The 21,116-nt window shown below is 43.1% G+C and overlaps 1 protein-coding gene across 6 annotated transcripts in view; it reads right to left on the bottom strand.

Moving 5' to 3' along the window:
• Positions 1-21,116, bottom strand: part of Cracd (capping protein inhibiting regulator of actin dynamics) — a 210,680-nt gene that overhangs the window by 77,624 nt on the left and 111,940 nt on the right. Inside the window, exon 1 of one of the 6 annotated variants that reach the window (XM_040747247.1) lies at positions 15,826-16,081. The exons of the other annotated variants lie outside the window; for them this stretch is intronic. The gene's annotated coding sequence lies outside the window, so the exon portion shown is untranslated. Of the gene's footprint in view, positions 1-15,825; positions 16,082-21,116 lie in introns of those variants that run through there. 6 annotated transcript variants of the gene reach the window in all.

The following is a 21,116-nucleotide window of genomic DNA, read 5'->3' as shown; positions in this document are numbered from 1 at the left end:
TTTATCCACAGAGTCTGGGTCAGGCTAGCACATGTCTCCTGGCCTCAAGAGCTTATGCTTCTGTTCTTTGCTCTCTTTATTATTTAGGAGAGTCTGAAGATGAGGAGGAAGTGGAAACAGCTTTGTTCCATTACCTCCAGACCTAGAAGTTTAAAATCTGTATGTGATACTCTCATGGGAAATTTTATCTCAAGCCACAAATATCCATTTGCTTAAAATAAAGACGGTTTTGTTTCCAATTCATCCTGTGGGTGTATACTCATGATCTCCACAAAGTAACCACTAATTGTATTTCATCTGAAGTGATCCTTAAAAAGCTTATTGGCAATGATATCCAAGCTCACAATTGGGAGGTCGACCCCCTGCAATCAATTACTAAATCTATATTGAATTTCTCTACTTCCTTTCAGATGACCTTCACAAGCATTCTAATTGTGACACAGTTAGTTTCAGGGTATTGCATATGTATTTGTAGGTCAAAATAAAGTAATTTAGAGAGAACTTTCTCATATAAAAATGTTAAGGAACTTAGTATAAGGCACCTCTTTAGTCCAAAAAGACAGTTTAGGAACAAAACGTGCCTTATATATTGACATGGAAAACACTGGGGTCCTTCCCATTTCCTTCTTTCTGCTCATGTTAGCTCATGCACACTGTCTCTGTCTGGATCTGAAATGTTTCCCATGTGTTAATGTGTCCAGTCAAAACCGGGCACTGCTGGTAGGCCATGCCTTGTGGGAAGTCTTCAGGTTGCTGGAGACATGCCCTTGATGGGGACCCAGTCTCTCTGACTATGATAAGAAGAGTTTTGCTTCATATCACATTTTAGCCATGTTGTGACTTGGCAGGCTCAAAGCAGCCAGGCTGACTTGACTGCAGATAGGACACTCTAAAACGGTGACCCAAACACACCTTTGCTCCTTTAAAGTCAGCTGTCTCAGGTATTTCTACAGCAGTGGAAACTTGGTGAGTACATGCACAGAACACTCTTTAGCTGCTTCTGTACCCAGCTCTTACGGTCTGCGAACCATCTCAGCTATAGCCTCACACAAGAAACCTTTCTTGACTGTCCCTCAGCACACATCCAAAGACTGGTCTGCTGCTGCACTGTGTGTTTCCATATACCCAGGCCTACCCTAACAGCATTTACCACACATAATCATTGGTGATTTGTCAATCTCCACCACTATACCATGCAATCCTGTAGGGCAAGGTCCAGGTCTTGTTTATCGTGACATTCCCAACATGACAAGTCACAAAAACCCCATCACTAGCAGCCATACTGGACAGAAGGGCATTAAATCATTATTCATCTCAGTTGAACTTGGGAGAAGGGGCAGTTTGGTTGTCTCTTCCTGATCATTCTTGGGTGAAAATGGAGCAAGCATTTTACATTAGAGGTCCATTTGCACATATCACATGGACATGTGGCATGACGCCTGTTCACCATATTGCCTTTACATCAGGGGTTCTGGCATATCCTAACAGAACTTGCATTCATTTAATAAAATATGGATTTAGGCTGAAGATGTTTCTGTCTTTTTTTTTAAAGTTCATACAAGGCAACTTTTCTTATAAACAATTTCTCAAGAGATCACAGCCTAGAAAATATGAAGTTTTAAAAACCAGTAGGGAATGTAAGGTCTCTCCGTATTGCAGAACACTGTAGGTGTATTTCTGGTTTCTCTCTACCCTGCCCCAACCTCACTCAACTCTGTGTTGTTAAGGAGCCCTGCCCCTTCACTGTGCCATCCCTCCTCTGCCTCAGGAAAGGATAAGAAACAGAAATAAGTAGAGCTGCAAGTCCAAAGGCAACTCCTCCTTTACCTGCTAGTCTGCAGTGGTTCTTAACCTATGGGTCACGGCCCCTTTGGGGTTGTCCAATGGCCCTTTCACAGTGGTTGCATATCAGATATCCTGCACACCAAATATTATGATTCATAACAGTAGCAAAATTACAGTTATGAAGTAGCAACGAGAATAATTTTATGGTTGGGGGCCACCACAACATGAGGAACTGTGTTAATGGGCTGCAGCATTAGGAAGGCTGAGAACCACTGGGCTGGAGTACCAGGTTAGAAACTTGAATGTGCATGAACAGAAGTCTCTGCCTAGACACCCACAGTGAAGTCACCTACCCAAGGAGGAATCAAATTATGATACTGCAGGATTCGGGATGTGCAACCCCCAAATATGGCATCTTGGTTATGTGAGAAGGCAGAAGACGGACAGTCGTGCTCCCCTGCCCCTTGACCTTGTCCCATGAAGCAAGACCCTCCTTTGAGAGGTGCAGCTCCTTTGGCCAGAGGAGATAACCATCCCTAGCACTGATGGCCCAGGGACAGGGAGAAGCATCCGGTTCTTCTTGTTTACCGTCAAGAGGTCACAGTCTCCCCAATCATGTACCCCATGGCAGTCATCCTCAGCAACTTACACAGGAACACACTTCCTGTGACTTTGGGGCTTTATTTCTTTATGAAGGCTCTCATCCCATGTAAGCCTTAGGTAAGCAATTTGTATACAAATCTGTGTGTTGTTACAGGTTCCTCAGCTATGAACTGAATAAAGGTTAAAAAAAGATACCCGTCTTCCCCTCCAACACTCACAAGAAAGGCTCACTTCCCCCTCTTGTAGTCCAGAATGTAGTACAAAATGAACCAAAGATAGTATTGTAAAGTGAAACCTAAGTCCTGGACTCCCACCTTAAAATACATCTTTGTCTATCCATCAGCAAGCTTGTCTCATCTTTAACTTTGGAATCCATCGTATAATCACTCACCTCCAGTCCTTTCCCCCAGGTCTCCCCATAAAACCCAAGGGGACTTTCACCAAGGTAGGCCAGATAAGGCCCATAATCTTGATGGTCAGCTCAGCCGCCCTGCCCTTGGCAGCCTGGTAGCCTCATCTGGCAGTGAGCAACAGTGTTTCCTTTCAGTGTTCCAATCATGCCTTTCTTTGGGCCTTTCCCTCCTCATTGTAACTCTTTCCTCTGACTCCTGCCTGGATGCCTTTCAGTCACGTGACTGGTGAACTACCGCTTCCTCTGTGACATTTAAACAGTTGCTACATAGTGTTTTATCCTGAACTTCTCTTTCATGATACCACTACTGTATGTACTGTAATATCTACATCTATTAGCAAAAGAAACGTTCTATAAGGGCAGAGCTCATTTTAGGTACCACTATTGGTTTTTGGATGGAGCCTCACCTATGCCCCTCAAAGACTCATGTGTTGAAGGCTTGGTCTCCAGATGGTGGCGCTGTTGAAGAGTGGTTGAGTCACGAGGGCACTGACTTCAGCTTATTCCAGGTGTGAAGTCTTACAGAAGGGGCTGTTAGGAGGTGGGGCCCGGTGAAAGAGAGATGGGGGTGGTGTGTATGTGTGTGTGTGTGTGTGTGTGTGCTGCTTTTAGAGTGTCCTTGGGACTTCCTGTCTCTCTGCTTCCTGGTTACTATAAGATAATCAGCTTTCTCCCACAAGGGATCGCAACAATTCATATTTCAAACTTCGTGATTTTCCCAAATCCCTAAATCCCTAAGTCCCCAAATCTCCATCCTCTCTGATGGATATGTTCTCCGTGTTACACATTTTTTACATATTTAGGACAGAAACACCTGTCATATGATGCCCATTCCTTTTCTGTTTACCTTCTAACTTTTCTTGCCCCAAATTTTAAACTATATCTGGTCAAATCTATTTTGTTTTTCATTTGCAGTTGTTTAGACCTTTGCTTTAAAAGTTGGATGTGCTGCCAACAGCCAGCATTTGTGGGTGTGGTTGGAATCTGAGCACAAGACACGTCACCTTCAATTAGTCCTTTGTAGTCAGTGTCCAAGGACACTTGTGTGATCTAGAGAGGTGATTTGTCCAATGCCTCTATTCAAAGGGAGCAATTCCATTTCCCAGTGAGCTCAACCCTACTGAGGCAGATATGAGCTGGGAATTAATGAGGCAGTAACATCACAGAGTATGCTAATCCTCCTCTTGGCTCTTGGTCCTCCTAGGAAATGAGTAACCCTGATAGTAATCTTTGCATCGACATCCCACAAAATTAAAGTTTCAGAGTTCTATAGTATTTCACTACTTCTAAACAGAATTCATACGTGGTTTATGCAAACTCAGGCATCTCCAGCTTAAGCATCTTATCTTTTTTCTGATGAAAGCCCTGACTTGATAAATGCCCCTCGATTTATTACTTTATGACACTTGGTCAGATATGAGGGAACAGGTGCTTTTATAGTTTTCCCTCCCCCACTTTATCTCTTGTAGGACAATCCATTTTTATCTATATGAAAACAGGGTAAGGCATTTCATTTCTTTTAAGTCTATGGCTTGCAGTCCATCACCTCATAACACACGAATACTAATGACTTACTGAAATTCTGCCCTGGAACGAAACATCACTCTGCTCTGAGTCAGTGTGGAAGACAAAGCAAAGGACACATTATGCCTGGGAGAAGATCGGGGAGCTCCCCTGGCTTCAACAGGGCCAAGATTGCAACTGCCAAGTGAGTATTTTCAGTGTTCATCTTCCATCTACATTCTAGCCGTCTACTGAAACCATTCCACTTGAATTCACACCATGAACGGTTATGTTACAAGAGAGCAAACAGATCAACATCTCCACCATTTCCCAATTTCTGGTATGGCTGTGGCTTTCTATGCAGTCAGCTCTCTGGTTCCTACACAGTACTGAATCGTATGGACACTTCATCATGCCTCTCTGTGATGCAAGCTTCATTACCCCCCCATGCCTTCTTTTCTTCTTTTCTCTCTATCCATCCCCCTCTTGCCCTCTCTCCCTCCTGTCTCCATCTCTTTCTTCCCTTTTGAGCCAGGGTCTCACTCAAGCATCTCTGGTTGGCCTGGAATGCTCTATGTAGAACAGGCTGGCTGACCTTGAACTCATAACCATCCACCTACTCCTGCCTTCTGAGTTCTGAGATTGTGTGTTCCCCCTTTTGGAACATAACTTTTTAATTGTACCAGAGTTGAAGAATTGATGGATTCATGGCATAGTGTGCACACATGTTCATGGTAGCATTATTGATAACAGTAGCAGCAATCTAAATATTTTGTCAGTTGATAATTGAATAAAAGAAACATGGTATAGAGCCATAGTGTGAACCATTGTTCAGCCATAAGCAGGACTGAAACACTTATTCATTATGCAACATGAATGAACCTCAAAGGTCACACACTAGGGTGACGGTATAGCTCAGCAGTAGAGAATGTGGCCATTATGCATGAGCACTTGGGTTTGATCCACAGCATGTCAAAATACTAATAGTAAAACACAAAAGCATATGAAAGATGCGAGTCGTAAGAACCACATGTGCTAGGACTTTATGTAATATTATTGAAAAGGCAAAACTAGAAGGACAGAAAATGGGACTGCCAGAGGCTAAGGGGAGAAGAGGTACCAGTTTGTTGGGGGGAACAGAATTCTAAAATTAAACTGTGGTGATTGTCGCATGATACACACTGAAAAAAACAAAGAGTTGTATACTCTAAAATTGCAGATTTTGATAAGTACAGTTCTCCATTCTCATCAAAGTTTTTTTTTCAGACAGGCTACTAATGACTGGCCAAAATGAAGAGAATAAGTGACTACAGGATATCTACATAGTACATCTACAACACATTCCCTATACCTAAGGCCCAGGGACCATCACGGAAGGAGGGCAGAAAGACATACGGGCTAGAAGATGAGAATACCTGCTGTCAGATAGCATCTTCTAGACATCACAGGATTTCCACAACCATGAAATTTCAATAGCATGGTTGTCCAAACAAGACCTGCATAATGACAACACCAGTCAACGTGCCAACACTGACTGGGCCCCACCCCCAGATGAAGAACTAGGCAACTGATGACTTCTGAGAGAGGGAGAATGAGTTTTCTCCCGGGATAAACACCCCCTGATAGAGCCAATCCCAAGTGGTCAGCTCTAAACATGTGGACATAATGGCAACACTCAATGAATTCAGAAGATACATACATATATATGTATATGTATATGCACACATATATGTATACATGTACATATATAAGTAATAATTATAGAGAAAAAGTTATTAACTTTAGAGGGAGTAGAGGAAGGCACATGAGGTGGTTGGGAGAGGTGAAAATAATGTAAATACTCATATGAAACTTATGAGGACTTAGACACTACATGAAAAGTATGGCATTGAAGAAAAAATAATAAATTGGACTCAATCAAAAATTAAAATCCGTCCTCAAAAGGCAATGGGAAGAAGGGGCTTAGGAGATGGCTCAGTAAGTAGAGTATTTGTCATACAAGTATGAGGACCTGAGTTCAATCCCCCAGAACCCACATAAAAAAACAGAAGCACAACCCATAATACCAGTGCAATGAAGGCTAAGACAGGAGGATCTTTGGGACTCCCTGGCTAGCTAGCCTAGACAAATTGCTGAGCTCCAGAGTCAGTGAAAGATGCTGTCTCAAAAAATAAGTGAAGAATAATTGAAAGAGACACTTGTTGATCATAGACCCCAACACATGTGCACACACCTACACATATACCTGTGACATGCATGTGCACACACATGAACATGCATATCCATGCCATACACACAGAGAGACAATAGTAATAGAATGAAATAACGAATCACAAATTAAGGGAACATATTCAAATTCATAAATCAAATTGATTTGTAGCATAAATATATTTCAAAGTCCTGAATTAAGAAAAATAAAATAAATACAACTAAAAATGGGAAAAGATTTGAGCAAACCCATTATTAAAATACATCACAAATAAAGACCCCACATACTAGGTGGTGACAAAGTGTGGAGGAGGGGGAATTCATATACCGCTCTGAGAATGCTACTTTGGAAAACACTCTGGTAGTTACTTAAAAAGTCAAACATACATCTGCCCTACATACATATGATCCAGCCATTTGACTCCTAAGTATTTAGAAAAATGAAAACACACCAAAGAGGAATGATTTGTACAAGAATGTTGTAACACTTTCAAAAGGAAAACAAGCCAAAGTCCATCGATAACATCATAAACAATCTCGTATGTTCAAATTAACAAAACACTGCATGGCAATAAAAAGGACTGAACTATTGTATACACAAAAGCATTGGTCACTCTGAGGTATTAAAAAAACTGCACACGTTAAAGAAGATGTATGCAACAAAGAACAGCTGATTTTTAAGACTTATATGATTTCAATATATATAATTCTAGAAACTATAAGCCCATCTTCAGTGATAGGTGGAATATTAGAGATTGCATTATGAAAGGGAGAAAGTGGTTACAGGAATAAAGGAAGGAATGAGAAGGAGGGTTACATATCCCTACTGTTGGACAGCGGGCTTAATTTTAATTTTTCTCCATGTTTTTAATCTATTATAACTTTTTATTCAACTTGGCAGCATGGATTTTTTTCTACATGAACCATTCTTCACTCAGTGTGTGAAACAGAACTTTAAATATTTGCATTCATTTTACAAACAAGTAATTTGATTCATAAATATTTGCTGAGCGCTATTGGCCAGATGCTGTGCTACCTGTTGGTTATGTATTACAGGGTAATATCTACTGCCCTGGCCCTGTAGCACTCAGGAAAATATTCACGCTGCCAAGTTAAATAAAAAGCCAGAACATCAATCAGTCAATCAATCTCTCTTTCTGTGTAGTTGTGTCTGTGTGTTTATACATATGTAAAAGATATTCCTTGACTGATGTGAACTATTTTCTAAAGCACATTTGATAGCAAAATACCGTAGCTAAGCCTGGCCGCACTCGAAAGTGTTCAGATCGCTTACACTAGCCTAGGGATTTATAATAAGGTACAGGATGCCTCACATGGTTAGACAAGTTCTGTACTGAGAAACGGAAGCAAGCTGTGTATGTGTGCTCCACTAGCAATATGAGACAGAAAAATAAGTAATCAGAAGTTGGGGAACTAAAATGGTTCTCCCTATGGAATATGTAAGGTTAAAATACCTTGATGGACAATGGCATGGAAAAGAAATCGAAAGTTTATGAGTCATTGTCTCTGGAATCAGTGGTTCTACTTTTCGTTACTTTTCTAAGACTACTGACTAAATGTCTCATAGATTTTTATACGGATGCACAAGACACAGAGATGACGGTAGCTCAGATGTTCACACACTAAGACAGTTTCTAGTCTGCCAGGAATTTGGTGGATGCTCACTGGCTGATGCAGAATGCTGTATCACATATCCCAGCAACACTGACATATGTTCGTGTTTGTTACAGTCACACGCTCACATGAAGTCAGAATTGGAAAAGCCGCCAATGCTCCTCTAGTTTTCTTATTTTCAAATACCACCCATCTTACAAATCTCTATTTGAAAGTGTACTTGTAAACCTAATGTATATGAGAGGATGAACTCAGCCTCTGGGAGAGATCCTCAGTGGAGAGTGTCTAAGAATTGATGTTCGAAGGGTGGGCATGGTAGCACACACCTTTAATCTCAGCTCTAAGGGGAAGGTGGCAGAGACATATATATATATATATATATATATATATATATATATATATCCATCACACACAAAGAAAGAAAGGAAGGAAGGAGGAAGGGAGGGAGGGAGGGAGGAAGGGAGGGAGGAAGAAAGAGAGAAAAGCTGAGCATTGTGTCCTAGACTTATTATCTCAGCCCTCGCCATGAGTTCAAGGCAAGCCTGGACTACAAAACCTGAAAAAAATCTTTGTTTGAAAGTCATTCATTATGTAGAAAAAGAAGCTGTGTTGAGGCCAAAAGGCATGAACATGCAGTGCCAAACCTATTCACGATTTAATTTGTCCCAACACCAATGCCTTTCAAACAAGCTTTTCAAATAGCTCTCCCCTTACACAAGCAGTCCTTTGTGGCACAGTGTCCTCACACAGGCTGGCAACGCTCAGTGTATCTTGTCAACCGAATAACTGATACGTACCTGTAATTCACATGGAAAAAGCCAGATTCCTACATATGGAAAAAGTCACAAGTGTTTTTCATAGAGGAAGCTAAGGCCGTTTCTGTCTCCATACTCAAGCCTCCTTAGCTGGAGCCACATAGCAGAAAGAAGATGGAGATGTGAAAACCAAAGCTCCTGGGCTACATCATGAATGTCGGACAGGAAGAAAACCTACATGTAAAGTTCTTACCCAGAGCGTTTGATGAGGTGGGCAGTTGGGGGTGGGAGGGAGGGGGGAGGTGTACCATTTTAACCCTTAGAGGGAAGAAAAAGACGTGAAGAAATAGTAAGCAGTGGGCCTGAGGTTGGCAAACACAAAGGAGGTATGGCTATCGCTAGGCAGTCATGTATTAGTTGTTTCCCGTCATGGTAACGGCACTTGAGGCTGAGAGGCAGAGGAGGCATTCAGAGGGAGCCACAGCCATCCAGAGGCATCCATGCAGGGAATGAAGCTGACACAAGCCCATGAGCTGTGCACATACTCAATCCCTGGCTAAGTCTGTGAAAAGGTCATCTTCCTCCCATTCACAAAGGTCTCTGCAGCACCTGCTGAAGCTCATGGTGTGACCTTGAGACCCGTGAGATCTTGTGTGCAGCCTTACTGTAAGTTTTCACTATGTTTGAGGAATTCTCGACTGGCAATCCACATATGGACACGACTGGCATTCTCCTATTCATTCATACAGTTCTTAGTTCATTCAGGCTACTACAACAAAATACCTGTGGGCTGGGTAATGTCTGGACAATGTCAGCATGGTTCTGACAGGGTCAGAGACTGTGTCACACATCTCAGCATGTAATTGTGCGTAGTGAGGTTTGTACTCCCCAGCTCAAGGTTGAGGTGCCAGAAAAACAGTGAGAACGGTCTCAGTATTTTGTTGACTCAAAATCATCATAATAAAATGTAGTGTAAAATGTAGCCTTCTGAGGATATTAAGGGACGACGCCTAATTGAACAAACATAAAAGAGCCAAGAGTACAGTTTCTTTCTTTCTTTCTTTCTTCCTTCCTTCCTTTCTTTCTTTCTTTCTTTCTTTATTTTTTTTTTGGTTTTTCGAGACAGGGTTTCTCTGTATTGCTTTGGAAGTTATCCTGGAACTCACACTGTAGACCAGGTTGGCCTTGAACTCACAGAGATCTGCCTGCCTCTGCCTCACGAGTGCTGGGATGAAAGGCGTGCACCACCAAAGCCTGACTAAGAGCACAGTTTCTTATATCTGTGTTTCTCCTTCTCAGGAGTCATTATGCAGTGGGATTCCAGGAGTGAAAAGACCAAGCTCACATTGAAATCCCTAGACTCCCCTCAAATGTGCATCTAACAGGATGGTTTGTTGTAATTTAATTCACCAATCACCAAGTACCCACAATATGCCTCTGTAGGGCCAGTTATAGTATTAGTTTCCATTAATCAACAATCACCCACCGTTACAATGGTTTCCACCTTTAAAATTTTATTTTATTTATTTGTGTGTGTGTATGTGTGTGTGCATGCAGGATCTAGTCATTAGCACCAGCTGGAAGATGTAGCTTCAGAAAGTGAAGTTCACCTAAGCATGGAGATGTCCTTGTATTACCCAATGCGTTTAATGGAAACATCTCGTAACTACCAATGCTCTGATCATGACGCACTCCCCACAGCAGGTGCCTGATGTCAGGCTAACTTGACATGTTGCTCCTACTTCATTAACCCTTCATTCCTGTCTCAATATCCTAATGATGAACTAAATAAAGGCTTGAATGTTTTTACCTAACCAAGTATGAGACTTATTTTTTGTAAGAAGAATTGTTTTCAGACTCAAAATCAAATATAAATGCACAGTAAAAGGGGGACTTGAAGAAGAAATAGAAGAGGGAATCAAATCAAAGGTAGATGATATTGGAACATGGTGGCCAGAACCCATGCGTCTGAGATGAGAGAATAAGTTGAACTCAGGAGCTGAAGATCAGCCTAGGGTGGGGGGAGTTCAAGATGAAGAAACAATAGAAGAAAATATTAAACTAAGATGACTGTATTCCAAACATTACTCACGCTGAGAGGCAACCACAAATGAAAAGCTGGAATAAGAACATGAACCAGGTAGGTTGCTCGTGGTAGTAATCCCAGTACATGGAAGAGTGGTGCAGAAAGATAGCCATGAGTTCAAGGACAGTCTGGGTCACAGAATAAGGTCCCAATTCCAGAAATAATATAACAACGATAACATGAAGAACCTTAGGAGAGGACTGAGGGGATGGACTGAGACTTGAGAGTCCTTGACGCTCAACCTCCATGTAATCTGACGCCAACTGAGGACAGCTGATCCCATCCCATAGCAAAGGAGAAGCAAAGTGCTGGATGGCGCCTGGGTTTAAGCTCAAAGTGATCTGTAGTAAACTGCTACTAGCAACGGAAAAAACTACGTTTGAATCAGGGTTAGTAAAAGGCTTAGTTAACACAACCGAAATAAATTAGACGTGTACAAGGCTGGATTACACTGAATTAAGCCATCAGTATTGCTGACGTCAAGAGGGTCAACTGAAAAACTACCACAGTGGAGAAGTTGGTGGGTCTGACGGAATATGAATTGGTGGCTTCCATAAACAACATACAGATTATCATGGAAGAAAAAAATCTCAAGGACTACGATGCCTAATACAATAAAATAGTTTAACAGAAATATGAAGAAAAATTCAAGACAGGCAGACAATGGTGGGATGTCCTATAATCTCAACACTCAGAAGCTGAAGTGGGACGGCTGCTTGAATCCACGAGTTCAAAACCAACATAGGCAAATCAACAAACAAGCCAACTATCAAATGCCTCATCTTTGATAAAAAATTTTGAGAACCATAAACATTTTATTCATCTTAAGACAGAAGGAAAAATCTAATTCCAATGAGAATAATAAGGAATGCTCTTAAAAGAAAGGGTAAGTGAAACCACCCTACCAGACATTGGGATGCTTTGTAGATGCCGATAATTGAAACAATATGGAAAGTTACACGAACAGGCAGATCAACGGGACAGAACACAAAGAGCCCAGAATATAGACTGAATACCCTGGTAATTGAGTATGTGATAAAAATGGCATCTTCAAGCATCAGAGAAAATTAGACTTGTTTAATAAATGTGGCTGGGACAGCTGGAGGACACACACACATGCGCACACACATGCGCATGCGCACATATGTACACATACATGCACACACACACAAGCACACACACATGCACATACTTGCAAGTGCACACGAGGCAATCAACCTAGTATTACTTGTCCCCGATGGACGAACACTTTACCGATGAACGAGTTTTTTTTTTTTTTATAAAAAATCTAAATCTGAGAACACCTCCAGAATTACCAATTTACAGAAAGTACAGAGGAAGGAGGAACAAATAAGCCAGAGGGACACACAGAGGGACAAGGGGCAAAATCCAGGCTGTAGGTGGCCCAACAGAACAAGCTCATGGCGTTATTCAGAAAAACTGGGAAGGGAGCGACAGAGACAGACATGTGACTTCTGGGTGCACATCTCAGCCCAGGTGCTCACTAAAAGGCACACACCTTATGCCACTTTTTCCCCTCCCTAAGGTAACCCTGCCTTTAGCTCTATGTAAAAATGTCTAGAGATTTTTAAATTAACGTATAAGAAAATACCAATCTATATTCCTCCCTCCCCTCAAAAACATGTGTGCAGGACATGCTGCTCCTGCTGCCTTTCTCTGGAGTCCTACAGCTTGTCCCCCACTGCACATTCCTGAAGACATCCTTGCACACTCCCGGTCACGTGGCCACAGATGGGGGTTGGCCTGCATTTTAAAAAGGAAGGTCTGCTCACATCAAAAGTCATTCAGTGCCTGCTCTTACCTACAGGATCAAGTCCAACTCCCCTCCAGGGCACAACGTTCAGTTTTCTTTCATAAACTAGCTCTCATCTGTGGCTTCCAGGATCTGACCTACAGCTCTTACTCCAAATCCTACATCCAGGCATGCTGGATTACCAGCTAGATTTTTGAAGATACAAAGCACTTTCTTTCTTCTTTGTTCAAGGCTATCCGTTTGCCTGGAATTTCTTTTCAGCCCTTAGTTTACTATTTTTGTTTTCTATCTGTCCTTCAAGGAACAGTTGAAATGTTATACATTCTCTTAGAATCCTGCCTTCACCTCCTACAGGCAACCTACCAGGCACCATTCTTGCTAGCAGAGCCCATTCCTCTGTCTGCCATGCCCACAGGCCTTCCTTTCCTTTAAAACTTTGATATAGGCACAGCACCACACTCCTGTTTGATGGTCACTGTGTAATAAATGAATAATTGTGCCTTACAACCAATCCAGCTCCTTCCCTAAGGGTTGTGTTCAAAGAATGGGATTTCAAAAAGAATAGCAAAAGCCAAGATTGGGGCGGGGGGTAGTCCAGAGAAACAAATTTATTGGCTTTTCTTCATCTCAGATGGTCTTTGAAACTAACATCTTGTATTATTTACACTCCACACCAAGAGCTGCCATGAGGATTGTCTCCTCCTCCCAATAGGCATCAGCAGGCTTTCTGATCCCTTCAAGTAAGAGTGAGTTTCCCTTTGGTGTGTACACCATCTAAACCCTACTGTGTGTTTCACCGTGAAGCCAGGCTTTGGAGAGCCAGGAACCGGCCACAATGAAATTATGTCTTCCTGGCTAAACTGCTATGTATACCTCCCAGGAAGCAAGGGACGTCAATCTTCTCACTTGTTCTTGCTCTGTGAACAAGGAAGTATCTAAACTTATGGGGACATATCAGTCTGTAGAAATACACTTACCAAGTTATGATGACACAGGTGTGGCTGATGATAACAGTGTGGACAAGAGCTGTGGAATTAGCCTCTAGCCCAGCATCTTGCCTGTATGTCTGGAGGTAGGCTGCTGGGCGCCTTCACTCCCCTGCCCCCTTTCACTCGCATGTAATCTCCTTCTGTCTTGTATTTCTTTCAACACAGGCCCCAGTCAGTTCCTCAGATTACTTTCCCAGAGCATCAGTGTGTCGGGGGGGACATTCATGTTTGCACAGGTTAGAGAGACCCTTACCCAATGTTTTTCACAACACCAATCTACTACCAAACTACCATCTGCTGCCTCCTTGCCAATGGACAACCTTGACAATGCAGGACGGCAGGCTGAACATACCCACCGTGTACAGTAAATAGAAAGATGAATACACTTGTCCATTTTCACAGTAGTTGATCGCAGAACCTTGGCCACAGTCTGTTTCCCTAAAACCTGGCTCACTGCTACTCCCAGCAGCATCCAGATGCCTTCTCTTTCCTGCTTGCTTCCCCCTTCATCTTGGACACTGTTTTCAAATCTGTTTCAAAACAGTCAGTGGTCTGGCCCACAGAGCCCTCAGAGCCCTCAACCAGAGGGGTTTTCTGTATCCAGGAGGGCTTCTTGATTCGTCTACAACTTCCCTCTTGCAACAGGGAGAAGAGACGGTGGGAAAATCTCTGTTACTCAACCTCAGATGAATCCTTCCAATTCACCTGCCACTCAGAAGGTTCTGACATGACCCACCATCAATCCTCTTCATATTGCCTCATGTTCAGGACACTGCATTCAGGGCAAGCAAGGTTAAAAGGTAGGCCAGGCTCCACTGCAACTACTTGGACAAAACCCAGCCATGATGGCAGACTTATTGTTCTGTGTTTAGCCCAAAATAAATGAAAGAGACAATACCATTATAAAATGTTCTTGTGAGAGTCTGTCTGCATTTTTATCCAAAAACATTGTAAGGACACAGATTGTTTTTGGCTATTATAAGAAAAAAATCCCTCATATTCAAATATACACCAGTCACGGGCTGACTGGTTGTGTTGGACTCTGTATGCTTAGATCCTTTGACAGGGACTTTATATGGAGACAGGGTCATTACAACAGCTATTAAGTTAGAATGTGGTTATTCTGGTAGGCTGTAACCCAATATAACTGATGCCCTTGTAAAAAAGGAGGGAACTTGGACTCAGACACAAATAGAGGGAGATAAAGTGAATGCCTAATGAGAGCATCATGTACAAGTCAAGGAGCACCTGCTGCTGCCGGCCGCCAGGGAGGAGGCTGAAGTGGGTGTCCCTCACTGAACTCAGGAGGAACTGGTGCAACAGACAGTTTGATTTCCAGCCTCTGGCCTCCAGAATAGAGAGACAACCATTTCTGCTGCCCAGCGTGTGGAACTTGTTATAGCACCCCTAGGGAACTAATACAATGTCCAATGAACACTGAGTCTCCAGCCAGCACAGGGACCCACTCCTGGCTGAGAGGGACAGCAGGCACCTCTGCTAAAAGGAAAAAAAACCGGTCTTACTGCAGAAAGCGCATGGGAAGAGCTCACTCACTTCAGATCACTTTCTTATGCATGTTGAAACTAACTCTTTTGCCAGGTTAGAGTCTATAAAATAGACACACATGGGTGAGTACATTCTCTCTCTCTCTCTCTCTCTCTCTCTCTCTCTCTCTCTCTCTCTCTCTCTCTCTCTCTCTCTCTCTCTCTCTCTCTCTCTCTCTCTCTCTCTCTCTCTCTCTCTCTCTCTTTCTCTCCCTTTCTCTCTCTCCCTCTCACCCTCTGTCCCTCAGAGAATAGCCCTCTGTCAGGTCTTTAATGGGTCGGAAGTTCCCATAGCTGCTGGGGCTGCTTCCAACTCCTTCTTGTCAGCTTAGCAGATGAGATTGGAACAGCTGCTTTTTCCATACACAGCACTGTCTTAAAAAGATGCTCAGAGTGAATTACAATTAGATTACAGAACTGTCAAAGAGGGTTATAATTATAGCATGTATTCACCACATTTACAAGCCAGACGTATACAAAAGGAAGAGAAAGCTGAAGAAAAAGCGTGAAAACCCACTCCGCATTACTTACCTCAGCAGGGAATCTGACAGAGGGGTGAGGGGAAGCGAGTTAGTCAGCGGGCAGGGAGCCCCCTGCCACCAGCAGCTCTAGAAACAGCTTTGTGTTTCAAGAGCTAGAGGACAGGATCTGGGGGCACCCTCTCTCCTTGGCAGTTGGAAGAGGAGGGCCGCAAGGCTGCCATGACTCACCCGCAGCTACAGACAAGCAAGGGAGGAGCTGGGGCCAAACCATGAGCAAGGCGGCCCCTGCCAGGAGGCTGAGCAAAAGGAAGCAGAACCAGGGTGGCCAAGCCCGGCCCCTTGTTTTGGTCTCATCTATATTAATTTACCCAGCAGCTATTCATCATGCAGCTCCGATAGAGCTTGGAAACTGTCTCACTTCTGCTGGAACGACACAAAGAAATGAGAGGAAGAGCGTTCCTGCGGCCACTTATGCTAGTCAATTCCCTTACTAATCAATAACGCATTTAGCACCACAGGAAGAACCTACTCAGTCACCTGCAATCTCGGTATCCCAGAGATAAGAGTAGGGATAGCAGTGTTTATGCAGTGAGCAAACTCCTTGAGGAAGAAGAATTTCCACAGCTAACCAGACTCCCATCCAAAGAGTCAACCTATAGAAATGTACCGTGCTCCTTGTATATGTAAGATGCTATGCTAGAGACTAAAACAGGGATGGTCTGATGTAGATTTGTTTCTCAAGAGCTCACAGTTTTTTTGAAAAGATAGGACACACACACACAATAAAGTTAGAATCTCCCCATATATATACATATACACAATGATAATTATTAATTCAGATATATGTGTAAGTGCAGTAGACTTAGTGTTTGTGTGCCTCCCAAATTCATATGTTAAAACCCCAACCCATGTATGGTCCAGATAATGGTACTAAAAGATGGGGTTCTGTGTAGGTGACTATGTGGAGGGAACCCTCATGAATGGGATTAGTGCTCTTATAAAAAGGGTCAGAGAGAGATCCCTCACCATGTACAGTTGCCATAAAGAGGCATCTCTAGAGGAAGGGGGGTCCTTTTCAGACTCTGAATATGTCATCACACTGATCTATGACTCCTCAGCCTCCGGAACCTGGAGAAATAAACAAGCCCCCAGCCTATGCTGTCTTCTCATAGCCATCCAAATGGACCAACAGGACGTTAGACAGGGAGGAAATGGCCTGAATCTATCCAGCTCCTCATCTCTTCTTTTCTAAATGGTACTAGGTATAGTGGGGTTTTGTGGTTTTTTTTTAATCATCTTCAGGTTTACCTGTTTTCTTTCTCCTAAAAATATGCTATAGAATACCATCCAGTTATCTTTCCTTATATCAGACAGTGGTATTTCCATTACAAAAAACTTCTCCTAGAACACCATGAAAAACTCCAACTCCATCCCCTAATGTAAGCCCCTGCCTAGTTACAGTGGAACAAATCTCTGGGAGGAAAGAAAACGACTCTACATTTTCCCTGAGCCACCTACTCCTGAGCTGTTATAAGACAGAGAAATTTCTATGCTTTTATATTATAGTTATTTTTTTGAAGGGGCAGTCCCCTGCTCTCTGTGTCTGGGCTTCTTAACTAATAGATAAATTTGGATTGTATTTGTGATCCAATTCCTTTGTCAGAAAACAACAATGCAGAAGAGTTAAATGACATTTCCAAATAAAAGTCAAAGAAAAGATTCTTATATTTTTATTACAGGCTTAGCCTGCAATGGCTGAGCCATCTCCCCAGCCTGAGAAAAGATTCTTTTAGACAACTTAAGATCTTTGTCACGGTGAGGATCTCATGTTTCTATAAGATCTAGAGATAGTGCACACAATTACTATATAGTGCCTATACATGTCTATCTATTCACATACATAAATTCATAGGGACAAAACTGGACAGGAAGATTACCAAAGGCTGTCTCAAAATCGTAGGCCCCAGATTTATGCATCAGAAAGAGCAGACAAATCTGAGAATCTAGACAAGTAGATAAATGTGAGCCTTGTTTTATATAACAGCTAGCAGAAGTCCCAGCCTTCTTAATAACGTGTGCATACTCGCGAGCACACACACACACTAGGAGTCTTATGCTTTCAGACAAGGTAGTTAAACAGCTTATAAAACAATTTAGGACCAGTTGGTCAGATGCCTACTTCACAAACACGAGGACCTGAGTTCGGCTCCCCAGAACCCATGTAAAAAGCCAGATGAGATGGTGTGTGAGATGGCGTGTGTGATGGTGTGTGTGATGGTGTGTGTGATGGTGTGTGTGATGGTGTGTGTGATGGTGTGAGTGATGGTGTGAGTGATGGTGTGTGTGATGGTGTGTGTGATGGTGTGAGTGATGGTGTGTGTGATGGTGTGTGTGATGGTGTGTGTGATGGTGTACAGCCATAACGCCAGCACTAAGGGAAAAGGAGAGGCAAGAATATCCCTGAAGCTCACTGGCCAGTCAGCCTCGCCTAATTGGTGAGCTTCTGGTTCAATGTCTGAAAAAAAGGAAAAGTGGAAAGTGATTGAGGAAAGGCATCAAAGTTGATCTGTAGTCTCCACATACACACACAATATTAACAAACATATATACACACATGGCATAATACACACACATACACATTAGCAAATTATATACACACACATAGCATAATATATATACCACACACACATACACACACAGCATAATATATATACCATTCACACACATACCACATTAACAAATACACACACACACATAGCATAATACATACACAAACCGCACTAACAAATACACAAACACACATGTCATAATACACATACCACACACACAAAAGTAAAATCATAAAAATAAATTTCATGGGGCTTTTAGCAGCAGTCTGTTTTGGATGACTCCAACTCTGTTGAACCATACCCCAGTAGCCCCTGCCACACTGTCAATCCTTTCTTTGACTTCTGCTACTCCTAGGTGACTCACAGAAACACATGCAGGACTTAAAGGGCCAGTGTGAACAGGATTTTATCTCCCAACGCTTCCTGGGTAGGAAGTGATTCAGTTTTGCTGCATGTGGGCAACCAATTGCGCCTGAGGTTGCGTTGCTCTCAAAGTCGGGTCTGGTACCACTTGCTCCTTTTCCGCTTTGCCCCACCCTCATCTTCCCCAGCCTCCTGTCAAGCAGAGGTCATGAGCGATGGTCAAAGACTACAACGATTACAATGGCCCACTTTGCTTTTTAAACTTGTCATTGAATCCATTTCTTTGAGCTGGGCAGTGGTGGTGCATGGCTTTAATCTCACCTCCTGGGGGGCAGAGGTAGGTGGATCTCTGAGCCTAAAGCTAGCCTGGTCTACAGAGTGAATCCCAGAATAGCCAGGGCTACACAGAGAAACCTTGTCTCAAAAACCGCACCCCAAAAGAAAAAATTTCTTTTCTTTGTTGATACAGGAATCATCTCTGAGTGAGATTTAAAACCCTGACAGCCTAGAACACATGCAGAAAATTGCAACAGATCTCTTTGCCTGCTATCAAGGAACCACTTCAGGAAAGATAGATCATGGATCTGACTAATACAGTCCATTTTTAATAGTAGAAAAATGAACTTTCAAAATAAACGAGCATGCAAAAAAAGTTCAGAAGGTCAAGGAGACAGAGACTGGGCTGCAAATTATAGCAGCCCAGGTACTTCAAGGGTCCCTGGGTAGGTGGAGGGATTTAGATAGTCACTTGGGAACTGGTAAGGAAAGAGAACATTGTGACCCAGCACTTTAGGGACCACACAGGTGGTCCCTCATCATGGTACTGTGTGAGTGATGCAGGCTGTTTCCTGCACAAGGATTCCAGGCTGACAATGCTCAAGACAGGTGAAGTCCAGCTTACCTACTTGCTAGGCATATCAAGTTCAGGCAGTACCACATGCAGGAAGGGCAGTCTTTTTCACTACACCAAGGTCACAGAACAGCATCTGCCAGGGCAGAACACCTTTCTCTCGTCGCCAAAGAACACTGTGTCCTTGGAAGGCCACTGGCCCCAGAGAGAGGTGAGTGCGAGATAAATTCGAAGGAGAGCTGGGATCCTCTGGTGCTAACAGGAAATTGCTGGTTCAGAGGTGAGGGCGAGGTGGAAAGACATAACCTCATGGATACAGATCACTAAGGAATCCTGGGTTGTGGGGCAAAGAAGGCTGGGACCTTGTCACCCAGGGTCCGTCATGGAAAGAACAGGTTTAAGTTGCACCACCAGGATTCTGGTGGTGGTCGGAGGCAGAGGGTGAGTAACCTTGCAGTGCAGAGTTCTTCCCACCATGAGTGTGGTACTTAAGAGAACGACTCTCTAGCACCGAATCACACAGTGCTTCAAGCGCTTGGTGACTATTTCTTCCTTGCCCTTTTGCTGGCCAAGACTTAGAGTGGCTAATATTATGGTGACAGTGAATGATAGGGTTAAATAAATGTTAGGGCTAAGACAGGCTGGAATCACTGAGGAAGGTAAATAAAGGGGACTTGCAGCTGGGTATAGGACACCCTGACCATAAGAGGGAGACAGGAGTCAGAAAAAACAACAAAGCTGGTCTTAGGAGGCTGCAGCTCCCAGAAACACCACACACACACGCGCACACACACACAAACACACACACACACACACACACACACACACACGCACGCACGCACATGCACACACACATGCCACACACCCCCAAGCAAGGTGTTAATGACCTTTTCCTAGTACTTAGTCTTATATCCAAAGCATCTAATTATAACAGACTGAATTATGGGTAAAGATGACATCTATTAGAGGAAGAATGCCATCTGGCCATCCCAAACGAGAGCAAGGAGAGTTAAAGTGGTAGACCAAGGATGGATGGAGGCTCCCTTTGTTGCTGCTCTTGCTCAGCTATTTATTTTCAGGTTTTGCCTCCTTGTCTGCTGAATCCAGCCTGACTACTTGCCGGCTCCACCAGAGTCCTGCTGGGAATTCTCTTTCAGGGGCATAAGGAGAGGGTCTCAAGGCTGGGGTAGAGGGAATGCTGAGAGAAAGAGGCATCTCTCCTCCTCTACAGCAGCTGACAGCATCAGAAAGAAGGAAGGAGAAATGAGAAGCAATTCCATGGCTGCCTGGCTGGACCACTGACACCTCTGCTCCCTCTTGCAACAATGTGAAGTTTCAGGGTTTGATTGACATGCCTATATGCCCTCCTGCCTCCCTCTTTTTCATCCTTTAGCATTTCTGTTCTCTTTTATTAAATGTTGGGAATTGTGTTGAGTACAGTCACATCTGTAAAGCTTTATACTCAAGTCTGAATTATTATTTATTGCTCTGTAAGTTGTAGGCCTCCATCTTTCACAT

Source organism: Mesocricetus auratus, unplaced genomic scaffold (assembly GCF_017639785.1).
Source record: "Mesocricetus auratus isolate SY011 unplaced genomic scaffold, BCM_Maur_2.0 Super-Scaffold_100006, whole genome shotgun sequence".
Taxonomy (NCBI): domain Eukaryota; kingdom Metazoa; phylum Chordata; class Mammalia; order Rodentia; family Cricetidae; genus Mesocricetus; species Mesocricetus auratus.
The sequence above is the reverse complement of the archived record's forward strand: the minus strand, read 5'-3'. Positions and strand labels throughout refer to the sequence as shown.